Source organism: Doryrhamphus excisus, linkage group LG4 (assembly GCF_037039965.1).
Source record: "Doryrhamphus excisus strain RoL-2023G ecotype Guam linkage group LG4, RoL_Dexc_Guam_v1.1, whole genome shotgun sequence".
NCBI classification, from domain to species: Eukaryota; Metazoa; Chordata; class Actinopteri; order Syngnathiformes; family Syngnathidae; genus Doryrhamphus; species Doryrhamphus excisus.
Genome location: NC_136360.1, coordinates 13690062 through 13700940, shown reverse-complemented (window position 1 = coordinate 13700940; position 10879 = coordinate 13690062). Strand labels below are relative to the sequence as shown.

At 43.0% G+C, this 10879-nt stretch overlaps 1 long non-coding RNA gene across 1 annotated transcript; it reads right to left on the bottom strand.

Annotated features, from left to right (window-relative positions):
- Positions 1 to 5814: 5814 nt before the first annotated feature.
- LOC131129373 (uncharacterized) lies at positions 5815 to 10639 on the bottom strand. Its single transcript, XR_013627295.1, has 4 exons — positions 10254 to 10639; positions 10083 to 10127; positions 6060 to 6132; positions 5815 to 5976 (listed from the first exon to the last, which is right to left on the bottom strand). It is a non-coding gene; the product is annotated as an uncharacterized LOC131129373 (long non-coding RNA).
- Between the last annotated feature and the right edge of the window lie 240 nt (positions 10640 to 10879).

Below are 10879 nucleotides of genomic sequence, written 5' to 3'. Positions count from 1 at the left end.
AAACCTTGCGATCATCCATCCATCCTTTATACCGCTTATCCTCATGAGGGTCGCGGGAATGCTGGAGCCTATCCCAGCTGACTTGGGGCGACAGGCGGGGTACACTCTGGACTGGTCACCAACCAATCACACTCACGTGTGGGACGGATGAAACCGGACTACCCGGAGAAAACTCACACTCGAACCCAGATGTCGATCTCCTGATCTCCTTTTACCAAGAAGATGCTAACTAAGGAATATCTATTCCAGCAATGCCCATGAAGGGCCAGTAGGGGACAATGTCACTGTCAGGTGTTTATTCACCGGGTGAGTAGTTCTACTTTATTGTATGTTATATATTGTATATATATATGTTATATTCGAATAATAATAAAGACCACTTGAAAAATTGCAAGAATGTACATTTTGCACTATTGGATCTTATGGAGGTTTTGGCACTGGAGGTTTATTTATGTAAAGCTTCAAAATGCAAAATGAAGAAATGAAAGTGAAATGGGATGATCAAAAGTTCAAGACCCTAGCTCAAATACCCCTGTAACGCCCCTGCACAAACTGAAGCTCCATTGCCCCATAAAAATATACATAAATGATGCAGTTTTGTGGTCAAATATAGCCTATTACTCATAAAGAATTATGCATATTTATTGGGTGAGACACACAAGCACCAGACTTGATCAGCTACTGTTGCGGCCATAACCCACACCAAGCAAAAACTCAACCCTGAACCCCCGATGTCACTTCCAAAAAGGGAACACATTTACAACAACACACGAGGACTACGTGTACTATATTGGGTAGAAGGAGTGTAACAGTGATTATAGGGGTGTTATTTTACATCTGGAGGGCTCTAATAATGTTCAAAAGTGTATTTTGAAGGTTTAAACAGGTTTTGTATGTTGTAACTACCCAAGAATCCTACTTTACACTGTTGCTTTTGAAACCAACTGACCGCCATAGACGAGGCATTACTGTTTTAATAATAATACAGTACATTATTGTAGGTTGTTTTTACAAAATCAGCTAGACGCTCACCACCTTTTTCATAAAAACTATATCAGAAGGTTGCCTACAGCCGCAGCTGGTTGTGCTAATGTTTTATGATGCAGGGGCTATTAGAGACGCAGTGATTATGTGCTTTTCTAGCCCACAGTTAAACGAATAGAGGTGTTTGACCTTTTATGAAGTTTTAGGATGTTACACAGCCTAAGTGATTTAGATGAAATCCTACATTAGCATGTTTTCTTGTGGGTTTTTTTTGGTTGGGTGTGCACACACGCTTCCCAAAGCATCCGGCCCCCGGCCCACGATTATGGAGGAGATAAGGGATGTCAAAGCCACAGCATTCAAAGCTCCCAAGCTGCACGCACATTTTTATTTTTACCTCCAGACTTCCTCGCCAGCCATCTGCTCAAGCGCTTAAAGAACACTGCACTCGCTTGCTCTCGCCAGCCGGGGAGCGGAGGCGAGCCGGTCCACTTGACGAAGCGCTGTCGAGTAACAGGAGTCCAAGTAAAGATTTGCTTGGGAGGGAAAGAACATGAGGTGAAGGATGGGACTTCCTGTTGTCGTTGGGATGCAAGGAGACTTGTTGACTCTAATCTAGGGTGGCCTGCTCAGGACATTTTTTAAATGGCAATATTTAACAAGCAAATTGTTCATATTGATAGAGACTGGTTTTGATGTGGAGGTCTCATTTTTCAAGATGATACTTCCCGATTGCAAGGTAGTTACGGAAGCTCCATATCTTTTGCTGCCTTTTTACTGTTTAATAGTTCTTTATTTATTTATTACTTTCTTATTGTTTTTGTGCCATGCCCACCCCTTAGTGGGCAGCTATGGATATTTATATGGGCACATATAGATAAACAACCATTCACACTCACATTCATACCTATGGAAACCGGAGAACCCGGAGAAAACACGCACAGTGAAATTGAAACGTTATATAAAATAATTCATTCATTCATTTTCTACCGCTTTTCCTCACGAGGGTCGCGGGGGTGCTGGAGCCTATCCCAGCTGTCTTCGGGCAGGAGGCGGGGTACACCCTGGACTGGTGGCCAGCGAATCACAGGGCACATATAGACAAACAACCATTCACACTCACATTCATACCTATGGACAATTTGGAGTCACCAATTAACCTAGCATGTTTTTGGAATGTGGGAGGAAACCGGAGTACCCGGGGAAAACCCACGCATGCACGGGGAGAACATGCAAACTCCACACAGAGATGGCCGAGGGTGGAATGAAGACTAAAGTCAAAATATGACTGGAATAAAGTCATAATTACAAGAACATTTACAATAAAGTTGGAAAAATTAAATAATCCAACAGCAGAAATGTTTAAAAAAATGTTTTGATTCGAATAAAGTCACAGAGCAGCATAGCGCGCCGAGTGGCTAGCACGGAGGCCTCACAGCTAGAAGACCCGAGTTCAATTCCACCCTTCACCATCTCTGTGTGGAGTTTGCATGTTCTTCCCGTGCTTGCAAAAGTTGCAATTTTACGTGAATAAACCTGTAATATTATGAGCAAAATTAATGTCATTTTAGTCGGACAGAGTTTAATTAATAAAGAAAGAAAACAAAATTAAGTTTCAACAAATTAGGATGGGAAAAAAGTTATAATATTAGGGGAATAAAGTCATAATATGAACAGCAGGAAATTTTGTAAGATTATTTAAGAAGAATGTTGCAATATTTGGAACAAAACGGACAAAAATAGGCAAAAAAGGCAAAAAGTGAAGTTGATTGTAATAATGTGCTTTTTCAGCAATAACAAAGCTAAGATGTAGTTTTTTCTTGAAATATAGAATGTATAGAAGCTTTTTAGCATGTGTTGCTTTACAAAATATCAAAGTGGCAAAAATACATCCTTTCATTTTTCAGTACGTGGCACTCGCCGGAAAAAGAGCTCTAATCATCCGCGAAGGCGTTCCGCACAAAAAGGTCAGCGATGGCCGTTAAGTCGCGGCGTTATCGTTCTTATTCACACACAAGCTCATATCCTTTAAGTTCATTTCACCCAAAGAATGTTATCAGGTTTCAACTCCTCATCCAAAGTCTCGTCTTTCTGCTCATAATTGGCTTTTTTTGTTCCTTTTTTTTCAGACAGAGGGAAAAAAAAAGAGACAAGTACTTCCCTCCAGACTTTCCCTGCCATTTTTTTGTTTTGTTTTTTTAGAGAAGGCCTCTAAAAAGACTCCATTGTTGTTCCCTGCGTTTCCTGTTTATTTCTATTTACGGCGCTTAATACAATTATTCCCAGGCGTGACCTATTTAAGCGGTTCACGCGAGGAGCCTTTGGCAATCAGCGGCGCTACAAAGTTAGCATGTTGATGGATGTGCGCGTGCGAGAGCGTAGGTGGAGGTTCAGAGGCCGCTTGTTTGTCTTCATTTAAGTCTTTTTTCCGTTGCCATAGGAGCGCTCCTCTTTCTTTGCTCCTGACGTCAAATTGCAGCACTTTGGGGAGTGCGACGAGAAGGCATCGGGGGAGTCGTCCAGGATTTTAAACTCATCGTCTTTGTCACTGTCGCTTCCATTAGATGATGTTTAGCTCAGGGCGCCGCTCTCGTATCGCTGGAGTCCAACCTGGGCTGACTAGTCTGATCATTTACCACGGCGATCACGTGATCGTTCAGATTAATTGTCGGCTTGTCAACTCAGACAAAGATGGAAAAAGACTAAAGCGGCGGATCTCAAACGGTGTATTCAACATTCTGCATTTGTGTCCCCACACGTATTTTCTTAGTTGATTAATCTGAAGCTAATCGAGTACCCAAAGTGCGGCCTTGGGACCATTTGCGGACTGCGGCTATTTTTTAACTCATTCAATTCCAAAGAAGTAGTTCTATGTATTATACGTATATGGTTGTTTTAGCATGAGAGGCGAAATGAGGTGCTGATGCAACTCCTCACAAATGGTTGAGCCTTGAGAGCAATTTAAAAAAATAATAAAAATGGCCATCAGGTGGCAGAGGTCTATCATTAGACCTTGCATAAAGGCAGCAGTTGCATTTCCTACCACACAAATGTTGGTACAGTTGGCGAAATATTTGAGCTGTCACAAAAAAAAATATATAAGTAAAAGTTATGCTTGAAATGTATATTTTCACAAAAAAGTTGTCTTTCTCCCTCTTTTAGTCAGGAACTGCTATTTTCTGAAACTTACCTATGTTCCACTGCTGATTACTAAAGAACGGAAAAAGTAGAATCAAACTTTTTTTTCTGATGAAAGACAGGAGTCTAATCTTTCTTTTGGTAGGTTCCATGTTTATATAGCCATAGAACACAATAGAACACCTGTATTTTCACATATTTCTAAATGATAACAGACTTAGGGTGAATGTGATGTGTTTTCCTTGGAAAAAAGGCGTATTTTCAGAAGGAAAAAAATCTTTTTCGACCAAAAGTCCGCACACTTGCACGGCTGTGAACGCTCAGTCACAAATGCATTGGCGTCCGTTCTTGACTCCATCTTGGCGAGAATACCCTCAACTTTCTTTCCACACTTGGTACCCGATATTGAGCAGTACCAGTCACTGGCTCCTCCTGCTGGCTGGTGGTAGTCATTACAATCATTTTCAGCTTTATTTTGCGAGAATTTTAAAAATTGGTTGCCCAGGTCTGAGTAGAATTGCTGTGGAAGAGGAAGGCCAGCGCTGGACTAGAAGGGGGATGAAATAGGAGGGTGCTGACAAGGAGTGTGGGCAGGCAGCATATGTGAAATCAGTGTGAGGATGTAGTCCACCATTAATGTTTGCGTGAACAGCAGCAGAACATGCCGCTGCCATGTCAAGTGTTTGCCAGTCAAAGGCTGGCACGGAGGAGAGCTGACAGCTACACGGTACAATGCATTACTATTTCAGCCGCTGCAGCCGCTTCCGTGCCGCTCCAGTCATCGCTTACTCCTCGCTCTTAATTCTTAATGATTTCTTCAAATGCGAGCGGGTATCATTCACACTTTGCCTGCCAAGGTGCCACATTCCGAGATGTAAATCCCAGGCTAACCCGCAAATTAGGCCCCTGCTGGCTCAGTGCGTGCGTGTGTTCGGTTGCGTGAATGCCAGCGTGCCGCACAAACCTGAACCGCAGACGCCATCTGCAAAACGCCTTCAAATGGTGTACTCGTGAATCATTCATGAGTGGTACGTTGAAGACATGCGAGACACGCGTGGTCGGCGAGCGACGAGGAGGCTAATGCTAAAAACACGGAAAGCGCGATTATCCTCAAAAGTGCTTATGAAAGTTTAACGTGAGAGATGTTTGATCGCAGACACGAGGCACAAAAGAAGTTAAACTCCACGACACAATACACACACAACGATAGCTAGCACTAGCCAACAACAATAGGCAGTATTAGCCCACAACAAACAACAATAGCCAACAACAATAGGCAGCATTAGCTCACAACAAACAAAAATAGCTAGCATTAGCCCACAACAAACAATAGCTAGCAATAGCCAACAATAATATCCAGCATTAGCCCACAACAAATAACAAACAACAATAGCTAGCAATAGCTAACATCAATAACCAGGATTAGCCCACAACAAATAACAAACAACAATAGCTAGCAATAGCCAACAGCAGTCAACAATAAATCTTTTTGGTTTATATAAAAAGACTCATTACTCCTAAGAACTTCCTGTCTGATTTACATATGTGGTTCACACTTCCTGTATGCTTCCTTTCTACTTCAATTACTCCTAAGCACATTATTCCTAAGCACTTCCTGCCTTCTAAAAATGACTTCTTGGTACTGTACTTACTTTCTGCTCCACATTACTCCTAATCACATCCTGCCTGATTAATGTGGTTCCTAAGCACTTCTTACCTGGCTTTCCATCATTCCTAAGCACTTCCTGTCATCTTCAGCTGACGTCAAGGCACTTCCTTTTGACTTCATGTTGCTCCTCAGCACTTCCTGTTTTGTTCACGTTGGCTGCAAGGCGGGACCACAGCAGTCGGGTGCTGAGAAAGGTTTAGTCCAGATGTTAGCATTGAATCCAATGGACAACATGAATGGACAGAGCCATGCCAGTCGCATACACAACCTGTTTACTTTGCACCGCTAATCCAGCAAATCCCTTCTTCCTTGCAGAATCTCCTTAATCACAGCCGCTTGATCTGCAAATCAAACAGCCGGCGTGAATAAGACGAGACCTGGGTGAGCCCACACAACCAGGAAGAGGACCTTTCTATTTATGTTATATCGTACACATCTGTTATATATCATATTATTATATCCTATACTATATAATTCCTTTTAAATATGCAGCTTAGTTGATGATCCGGATTACTTTTTATATTTTCTCTGAGATAGTCATATTTTTATAAAGTAAAAAAATAAAGACTAGTCGATATATCGATATATTAAGATTTTCTTCTTTCACAAACAAACTGAAAAATTAAATAAAGATTCATCTATTAACTGACTTTTTTTGCATTATCTGACATCTAAAATTTACTGATTTAAAAATCTTATTCAAGTTGATTGAGCAGCCAATTAGCTATGACGCCAAGGTGCACAAGTTGAGGCATGTTTCTTTGCGACGGATGCCAAATAGGCGGAGTTGGCTGAGTTTGTTAGCAAAAGAGTGATGGGGGAGGAAAGACTGAATTATTCATCATTCTTGTCTTTGTTGTCCTTCCAAAAATGTTTTTTAAGGTATTTGTGTCTCTACTTCCTAGAAGTGATGAATTATAGTCGACTTTGGCAGTTATTTTTCTAATAACAGAGTAACTAATAGAGGTGCTAACAGTGGCTAATGGAGTCGCTAAAACAGTGGCTATTAAAGGAGCTATGGCAGTATCTCACAAAGTGGCTAAGAGAGGAGCTAACAGAGGTTAATGGTGTTGCTAACAGTGGATAATAGAGAAGCTAAGAGTGCACACGGTGGCTAAGAGAGGAGCTATGGCGGTAGCTAACAATTTCTAATAAAGTAGCTAAAGTAGATTGACATAGTGGGTAATAGAGTAATCAACAGATGAGCTAACAGTGGCTAAAAAAGTAGCGAACAGAGTGGAGAGAGGAGATAACAGTGGGTAATACACAAGCTAAATGAGTGGCTAACAGGAGCTAACTGTCAGGGTGCAGACAAGTTAATCCATTCCATCCAGGTCCAGGTTGTTGGGGCACAGTCTCAGTCGGGAAGCCCAGACTTCCTCCTGCACCAAGGCATTCCCAGACCAGCTGTGAGACATAATCCCTCCAGCATTGTCCTAGGTCTGCTCCAGGGTCTTCGTCTGGCTGGGCATGCCCGCAACACCCCTGCAGGGATGCGTCCGAATGCGTCTTCAACTGGCTCCTCTCGATGTGAAGAAGTGGCTCTAGTCTGATCCCCCCCTGGATGACTGAGCTCCTCACCTCTCTTAGGGTGAGTCCAGCTACCCTTCGCAGGAAACTCATTTATCCGCAATCTCGTTCTTTCAGTCATGACCCAAAGCTTATGACCATAGGTGAGGGTGGGAACATAGATCGACCGGTAAATTGAGAGCCTTGTCTTCCGGCTCAACTCTCTTTTTACCACGACGGTCAGGTACAACGACCGCATTACTGCCGAGGCTGCACTGATCCACCTATTGTACTCATGGTCCCACCTTCCCTCACTCATGAACAAGACCCCAAGATACTTTAACTCCTGCACCTGGGGCAGGACCTCATTCCCAACCCGCAGGGAGCACTCCACCCTTTTCTGACTGAGAACCAGAGCTTCGTGGAGAAGCTTCATACTCAGATACAAACTGTCTCAGTAATTGCTGAAGATCACAGCCCAAAGAGGTCCATCAAGACCACATGGTCCGCAAATAGCAGGGATGAGACTAGAAGTTCGGTCCATGAAAATTGTGAACAGAATCGGTGACAAAGGGCAGCCTTGGCGGAGGCCAACAGTTACCGGAAACTGGGTGGACTTTCTGCTGACAAGAACCAAATGGCACAAAGTAGCGCAGCACCAATCCCGTACTCACGGAGCACCCCCTAAAGGATGCTGCAAGGGACATGGTCAAATGTTTTTTCCGAGTCCACAAAGCACATGTAGACCAGTTGGGTAAACTGCCAAGCACCCTCCAGCATCTTTGCGAGGGTGTAGAGGGGGTCCAGTGTTCCGTGACTGGGACAAAACCCGCATTGAACCTCTTGTAGCCGAGGTTCGACCAATGGTGGAATCGACTTTCCTAGGGTGGCTGAGGAATGTGATCCCACGATGGTTGGAACACCCCCAACCAGACCATCCTGGTCTGCCAATCCAAAGGTACTGTTCCTGACTTCCTGTCAGCCAAGAGGGCCTCTCAACATCCAGAGCCTTGAGGAATTCAGGGCGAAACTCATCCACAACCGGACTTTGCCACTGAGGAGCATTTTGACTACCCCAGATACCTCAACCACGGTGATGAAACTGACTATGACTTTGGTGGTCAAAATCCTCCTCAGTGGCAGAGTGATGGAACTGTCCATATACGTATCTCTGCTTCCTCGATGGAAGGTATGCCAGTGGGATTGAGAAGGGCCTCAAAGTATTCCTTCCACCGTCCGACTACATCCTCACTCAGTAGGCCCCCGTCCCCACTCTAAACGGTGTGGATCCGGCACCGCTTCTCCTTTCTGAGGCATCGGACGATTTGCCAGAACCTCTTGGCCTGACGGTAGCCGTTAGCTGCTTCAGGAGTGCCACAAGCCATCCATGTTCGATAGAGCTCCTTCTTCAGCTTGACGGCAGTCCTGACCATTGGGTACCGGGCCTATCGTCATGATTGGCACTGACCACCTTGTGGCCACAGCTCCGATCAGCTGCCTCAGCAAAGGAGGCACGGAATATGGCCCATTTGGACTCAATATTCCAGTCTTTCCCCAGGATGCAGGCAAACCTCTGCTGGAGGCGTGAGGTGAAGACTTGATGACGTTCTCAGCACATCCTCAATACACGTTTGCGTCTCCCAGGTCTGTCTGGCATCCTCCCCCCATCTAATCCAATTAATCACCAGGTGGTGATCAGTTGACAGTTCAGCCCCTCTCTTCACCCGTGTGTCCAGAACAGTAATCTGATGATACGCTACAAAGTTGATCGAAGACCTGAGGCCTAGAGTGTCCTGGTGCCAAGTGCAGTGTAGTTACGGACAAACTGTGGTTCAAACAGAAGTCCAATAACATCACACCGCACGGGCTCAGATCGGGGGAGGCCATTCCTCCCAATCACGCCCCCCCAGGTCACACTATCATTGCCCACATAGTCGTTGAAGTCTCCCAGTGGAGAAGCTAAAGTGGCTAACAGTGTCGTACATGAGCAGCTAATTAGCTAACAGAAGGCAATAGAGAAAACAGTGTGGCTAACAGTGCAGCTAATACACTGGCTAAGGGTGGCATACCCGTTAACGTCTGCATTTGTAAATAAGGGATATTTTTCAGAAAATAAAGGAAATTCAGAAATGTTTTTTTTTTTAAATACAAGAAACTAATAAAATTGGAGGGTGTTGGTACAAACAAGCAAAATACGGGCTAAAAGATGGAAATACAGATACTTTCAACTGCTCTCAAAATCTTATTTATTCACATAAACTGTGAATTGTTTATGTGATGCATTCCATTGTAACCTGATGCATGTTGAAATAAAATTAAACCATTACCATATTTTCTTCCCCAAGAAGGTTAAAATGGGACAAAATATTAGACAAATTACGAAGGAAGACAAAAATACAATAGTTTTTCAGGAAAAAAAGGTAGGGTTTTGAATATGAACAGCGGCGAATGTAGGTGCGAGACAAGCTAACAGAGTGGCTAATATAATAGCAAATATACCTGCTAACAGTAGCTAGTATAAATGTTCAATAGAATGGCTAATAATAGAATTTCATAGAATCATTTTCCAAAAACAGGATGCAAACGAGCTAGTTTATTCGACTCATGAACAGTAAACTTAAATGCTGAACTTATTAGGAACAATGCTAAACTTATTAGGAACGATTGAATAAGAAATTATGACAGGAAATAAGAGAATAAAACTTGACGAAAGTGAGCATGGATGTTGTCTACAAAGACATTTAGGAATGTTGTCACAGCATCTTAAACTGAAGATGCTTACATCTTAATGTCCTCCACTGTCAAGGAAGACATCATTCCCATCATTCTGCGTGAGAACAGGAAAAAAAGGCAGGTTTAGTTCGTCTTTCTCTGTGCTAACGTTAGCCTTAAAGGTCGGGAGGTGACAGCTGAAAGTAAGAAAGTAAGCCTTCAATCATGAGAACCGCCTTACCTTTCCATGGAGCCCCGCCAGCGCTCCCAAAGTAAGTCGCTAAAGTCCGAGGACTTAGCGCGTCTCTCTTGTGCTGCATTTTAATAAGACATCATTCGCACTTTAGACGAGAGCGCATGCAGGGTCATACAAAGGTCAAGCACATCATACTTTTCACCAGAACATTTAAACTAGTTGCCGCTAACAGTTGGTGTATATCCTAGCAACTCTGACTGCCACAATGTCAACTATTACAAACTCAAAATAAAAAGGATACATTTAACACGCTGGGAAAAGCTAATGTGTGTAATCAATGCTAAAATGCTAACTATACTCTGATTGAAAAAGCTAAGGTGCTAACTATGATCTCAGTAAAAAAGCTAGCATACCAACCATGAACTAAGTGAAAAAGCTAACATATGCTCACAGAGGAAGAGCTAACTAACAAGCTAACTATGCACTGATTGAAAAGGCTAATATGCTAGCTGTTATCGAAGGGGATAGCTGACATGCTAACTATGATCTAAAACTAACATGCTCATATTATAGCTTGTAACATTCTAGCTTTTTATTTTGACACAAAAAAATGGCTTTTTGGTTGCAGAAAATTTTATAATGTAACAATAATGTCAAAATATTAATTACAG